The following is a 6,045-nucleotide window of genomic DNA, read 5'->3' as shown; positions in this document are numbered from 1 at the left end:
ATATTCTTACCTCTCATTCAAACTTCAAATACAATAAACTGAACAGTAATTTAAAAACAGACTCCTAGTGAGATATGACTTGTTGAAGGTGATTGTCTTTGATATATAGTAACCTTCTGTAGGGAGATCTTGGATCCCTTGTGAATCTGGTGAACATTTAACTCTCAAACAAGGCCCCAGAAGAGAAGGTAAATGGGAGTCACCTAGAACAGTACAGATAAACTTTCTACATTAAGATGACAAAATTGCTCTTGATATTAGGTCCAAATGTAGATTCTTCCGCATTTTCCAAGAAAAAAAACATAGTTTCTACCAACATGTTTCTTTTTGAACATAGTGCTACCAAGAGACACAGATTCCATATTAATCAGTGGATAAACTCTCAGGGTAAAATCCTGGCCCCATTGATGGATGTCAGTAGGAATGTTGACCTTGGCTTCAGGAGGGCCTGGATGTTACCCGCAGGCTTCTTCTACTATCATTGATCCTTAGTGCACAGCAAATGATATGAGCTGGCTTTTCATGGTCAAATGCCTCCAGTGTCTGGTAACACAATTAACAGACCCACTTCTGACATAATTGAGTAGTATCTTATTTCTCCATTGCTCCTGTCAAGTCAGTGGGACAAACTGGCATGAATCAGCCTGGCTCCATTAAAATCAACAGGCCAGATTTCCAACTGGTATAAATCAGCATATCTCCTTCAAAGTAAATGCTGTAAACCAGCACAGCTCCATTAATTTTGTTCTGTTTTACAACAGTTGAAGATTAAATGGAGCTACACAGGTGTCACTGCATGCAATCGCTGAAGGTAGTGATGTTGAAGTGTTAATGAAAGCCCTGTGTTACAACCTGGTCCCATATCACCCTGCATAGCTTCTGTCTGTTACGAGTAGACACAACCAGTGGATCCCATGTGCTTCTAAGTTCCCTATGTCTGGGTGGAATCTGGTCACTATTCCTGTTCCACACTCCCAGGTTCAGACCCCTGCTATCCTGCTGCCTCCTGATCCTGAAACCAAAGTCCCAGACCTCCTGAACTACCCTAGTTGCTTAGATGCACTCCCCAAGAGTTGCACCCCACCATGGTCTCTCTGAGATTCTAGTTTAACGCTGTTGCTTACAGATGGTAGGAAAGCAAGGCCTAGCAGCCGGATTTCCCTAACCAGACTCACTTTAATCTTAAAAAGCCTTCAATAGTTCTAATAACAAAAGACCCTAGTCTGGTCTCACTGCTTCTGGGAGTATGAGGTTTGTGAGTAACTGAGCCTAGGCACAGTCCCTCCTGCCCTATCTCTTCTTCTCTTCTGCCTTAGATGCGGTCATGGTCAGATCCCCAATCAGAATAGTGTGTAGTTCTTACGTAGGTGTGATAGATATGGCAATTTCTTGTAGTATCCTTGAAAAACCTGATTACATTATGTTTAAGTCCTTTTGGCATCCATTGCATTAAATGTGAAGGTGATGGACTATTGTTAGCCTTGGGAAGTTTTATGAACTTCCAAGGACAATACTGAGCAATGGGCCAGGCAAGAATGGACTTTTGAACAAACAGTGTCAAGTGGTTTGCCTGGGGAATCTCTAGGGGGAGGTGACTGCAAATTTCCTCTTCTAGTTGTGCAAACCCCCCGCCTTTCGGGTCTACTCCCTGAAGAAGGGAGCATTGTTAGCTGATTACCTGTTCCCGGAATCTGAAGATCAAAGGCCCATGCTGTATAAAGGAAAGACTAACCTATGTATGCAGGTTCTTGTTCTGAGCTAAAGCCAAGGAGGAAAGTAGGCTGGTGCGGGCCAGTACGATGTACCGGTAAGAAGCTGGTACCAGCCCGCACACAGCTGACGTTAATGGCAGCATTTTAACGTTATTGCCACTTCCCACCCCGGGCCACCAACAGGGGTGGCCAAAAGGGGCAGCTGCCCCAGGGCCAGCGATTTAAAAGAGCCTGGGGCTCCGGCCGCTGCCGCAGTAGCAGAGGCCAGAGCCCCAGGCCCTTTTGAATCAGTACCGGAGCCCCAGGCAGCACAGATGGGCTGGCTGGGGATGGCTGACCCCCCCACCCCGTCCCTTGCGGGGGCCCAGAGACAGGCACCCTTACCAGTAAGAGTTTAATATTACTTTTACCCCTTGCTAAAGCTGTTATGAAATTGTAACCACAGAAAAAACCCTGGGTGGACTTTCAAGGACTGACTCCTAACTGACCCTGAGGTTTATGTGGGGTGGTCTCTGGTAGGCTCATTAATATGTGTGTAGGTTCTTTTATTGTTTTAAGATGTTTCCTCTATAATGCTTTCACCTGAACAATAAATGTGACATGGCTGTGTGGTAATTATAACTATGGGCAATTACACGATTTATAGCCTCTGGAGAGAGAGCAGAGTGCAGATACAAGCCTTTTAGGACTTTCTGCAAATAACACAGGGTATGCAGGGAATAGCAGCCTGAAAAAAACTCCAGTCAGGAGCTGAGGATCCAGAGTCCTACATGTTGGTTCCATTGCTGGACCACAGAGGGGCAATACAGGTACTGTTGCTGTGGGCTGTAACTGTAGAATCCCTGTCTTCTTGCCATGTGCTCAACTTGCCATGTGCTCCATCCCTCAGTCCTGCTCACCCCACTTGTGGGCCCCCAAGTAGGAAAACCACTGAAACACTTAAAGCATCAAACATGCTATTTTGGGTGATGAAGTATGATTATTGATTTTGCAGTCATTGCCACAAACACTGTTCATTATATATATATATTTCCCATGTAGCTGTTTCCCCAAATAAAACGAGGGCTAAGAAAAGACTACTGTAGATCACATCAGCTTGATGCAGCTCTTTATCCCCGTCTAGTGGCAGGATGACATTTATGAGTCTACTTCTCAACTCACATGATCATTCTTCCAGCTCAGCCAATAGAGGCTAACATTTTTAAATCCATAAATCAAGGGTTCAGTCCCTGATGACGACAGCATACAACAACACAGCAGAAGTAAAGGCTGATGGCCTCAATCTCAGGAGGGTTTATGAGGATGAAAGATTTTGTGTAGGATTTCAGTTGGAGCATATCTTTGTTCTTGATATAGAAAAATAGAATCATAGAACCATAGGGTTAAGTCCCTTCAGTTACAATGAGCCACTTCTGGAGTAAGTTCCCACTCAACACGAACAAGAGTGATAGATAGTTGACAATGTAAACAGCAAACACTTGTCAAATAGCAGTCAAGTTCTGCCTGGAATTTTCAAAGGAGCCTAATGGAGTTAGGTGGCCAGTACTTTTAGGATCCATTCAAAATCCTAACTATGGTTTCTATCCCACTGAAAGATAAAATGTTGGGATTTTCAAAAGAATATCAGTGATTTAGGAACACAAATCCAATTGAAAATATATTGGTAAATCCTCAGCAATGCCTAAATAACTTAAGAGCATGAGTCTAATTGAAAGTCAGTGAACATCGGCCATAAGATCCTAAGTCACTCTGGCAATTTTGGAAATCCACTCCAATTTCACGTTCTACTTAACACCCTCATAGATAGTAGTGTGGTCCTTCCATATTGCCATCTCATTCTAGTAAAAGATTTCCATATGGCTTTTTTCACATCTTTATTCCTTAGAGTATAGATCAGAGGGTTTAGCAGTGGGGTAATGACACAATAGAAGACAGGCACCACTTTGCCTAAACCAAAAGAATATGTGCTCAGGGGCCTGACATAGGTGAAGATGATGGTCCCATAGTAGATGGTCACCACAGTGAGGTGAGAGGCACAAGTGGAGAAGGTCTTTTTCCTAGCTTTGGCAGATGTTAGCTTCACGATGTTGGCTATGATGTTGATGTAGGAAGACATGGTGAGCAAGAAGGAGCTTCAGATGACCACAGAGCTGCAGGTGTATCCAGTAGCCTCCTGAATGAAAGTGTCAGAGCAAGACAGTTTGAAGATTGGGTCTGAGTCGCAGAAGAAGTGGTTGATTTCCTGAGGGCCACAGAATGAGAGCCAGGAGATTAGAATTGTGGGCAAGAGTGGGGAGAGGAATCCACCAACCCAGGATCTGGTGGAGAGGTAGAAGCACAACCTGTGGTTCATGATGGTTGTATAATGCAGTGGGCTGCAGATTGCCAAGTAGCGGTCGTAGGCCATGACAGCCAGGAAGAAGCATTCAGTGGCTCCTAGAGAGAAGAAGAAGTAATACTGAGTCACACATCTGTTTATTGTGATGGTGATGCTCCTGGACAAGATGCTGGCCAGCAGTTTGGGCACAGTGATCGATGTGTACCAGATCTCTAGGAAGGAGAGTTTCCCCAGTTTCTGCCAGGATGATGATGATGATGATGATGAGAAAATTTCCCATGAGTGACAACATGTAAATGGACAAGATGAACGAAAGAGGAGAACCTGGAGATTCTGGAGGCTGCTAAATTCCAGGAAGATTAATTCCTTCACTGTGTTTTGGTTTGCTTTTTCCATGGCTGCATGGCAGTTAATCTGGGAAGAGGGGACGAGATCAATGGAATGATTCAACACTAGCAAACACTGGGTAGTAAATAGAATATTCCTATGGATATAAAATAGAGATGGACCAGAGCCCCAGGTCCAAACACCGTCAGACTAACCAGAAATTAATATCCTGATCTGAATGTTGGGTCTGGCTCCTCAGTCTGTACTGATGAAGATCCCAGATAGGATTACTTTCAAACTCTGAATCCATTGCAGATCAGAACACTGTGCCAGTTGCAGGACACTTTATTTACATTGGGAAGCACTGGCTTATCTGAATGTACCCATTGACTTCATGTGAATAACTGTTCACTCCTGTGATGAGAAGATTCACAGTTCAGCCTTTAGGCATTTTAGGTCAATTTCTAATATAAACATCAGTGTGAGGTACTATAATTCAATAACCATGTTACTTGGATCTGAATCATGAAGTCATCACTCAGACCTTACTCAAAGCTATACTGACAATGGTATTTAGGTGCCAAAAGTTGCAGATCAATGCCGAGTAGAATTTACAAAAGTGCCTAAATGATTTAGGTACCTAACTCTAATTAACATTCTGGGAGTTAGATGACTAACTCATTTAGGCACTTGTGAAAATCTCACTTGGCACCTATCCATACCATTCGGTGCCTAAATATCTCAGAAAATCTGGCCCTCAGTCCTTATTTGGGGGCAGATGCTGGTACCTTTAGACAGGTTGAGTAGTACCTTGTTTTTTTAATAAACCAAATGAAGAAAACGGAATTGTGCATGAAGGGAAGCACTATGTGGTATGAGTAAGACTGCTAAGATCTTTTCTTTAGAACATCCATGGTCTTTCCTCCGTCAAATTAACCACTGAAAACAGTAATTGAATTCTGTAGTTCCTAATCAGTCCTTTCATTTCTTTTCCTTTCCTGCTCATATTTCTAATTTTCCTTCTTCACCTCCAATAATTTAATAATATTAAATGCCAAAAGTTTATTATTTTTAGGAGTAACTTCATTGTAGACCCCCATGGAAGATGATAACACATACATACATAGAAATACACAAATAGGCATATACACAAATAGACATTCACAAACTGAGAAAGAAACACAGGCACACAGACATAAACAAATCATTGCGCTATAGATTCAGTCTCTCTCTATCTCTTTCTCTCTCTCATAACACTCTTTGAAGGGTCTTGATTTCATCCCAATGTGTTTTTTCCCCCCAAAAAATGAATTATTGTTTTCCGGCCAGCCCTACTCAACCCTAACCTGAAATGAGTAATTTGGCCCAGAGCCTCAAAGTATTTAGGCTCCTAACAACTTCTGAAGTCTACAACCTCTGAGGGCCTGGGCCTTTCTCAATGCTATTTGCACGAGTATAAAGTATTTAACTAAATCAGTTTGCCGACTGAGATCCGAAGATATTGATTATGATGACAGGATAATGGTCTAGGAGGAAATGGATGGACACCATAGAATCATTACACACAAACACACACCCTACAGCCTTCAGACTGCCATGGAGGTCAATGACTATCAACCCAGGTTTGATTGAATGATAGGCAACTTTGAAACTAACAGAAATTGATTA

General features: G+C 42.7%; 1 pseudogene; it reads right to left on the bottom strand.

Moving 5' to 3' along the window:
- Positions 1–3,489: 3,489 nt before the first annotated feature.
- On the bottom strand, positions 3,490–4,446 carry LOC141997762 (olfactory receptor 6F1-like; annotated as a pseudogene).
- Positions 4,447–6,045: the final 1,599 nt, after the last annotated feature.

This window comes from Natator depressus, chromosome 13, assembly GCF_965152275.1.
Source record: "Natator depressus isolate rNatDep1 chromosome 13, rNatDep2.hap1, whole genome shotgun sequence".
NCBI classification, from domain to species: Eukaryota; Metazoa; Chordata; order Testudines; family Cheloniidae; genus Natator; species Natator depressus.
Note: the sequence above shows the minus strand (reverse complement) of the source record. Positions and strands in the feature narration are given on the sequence as shown.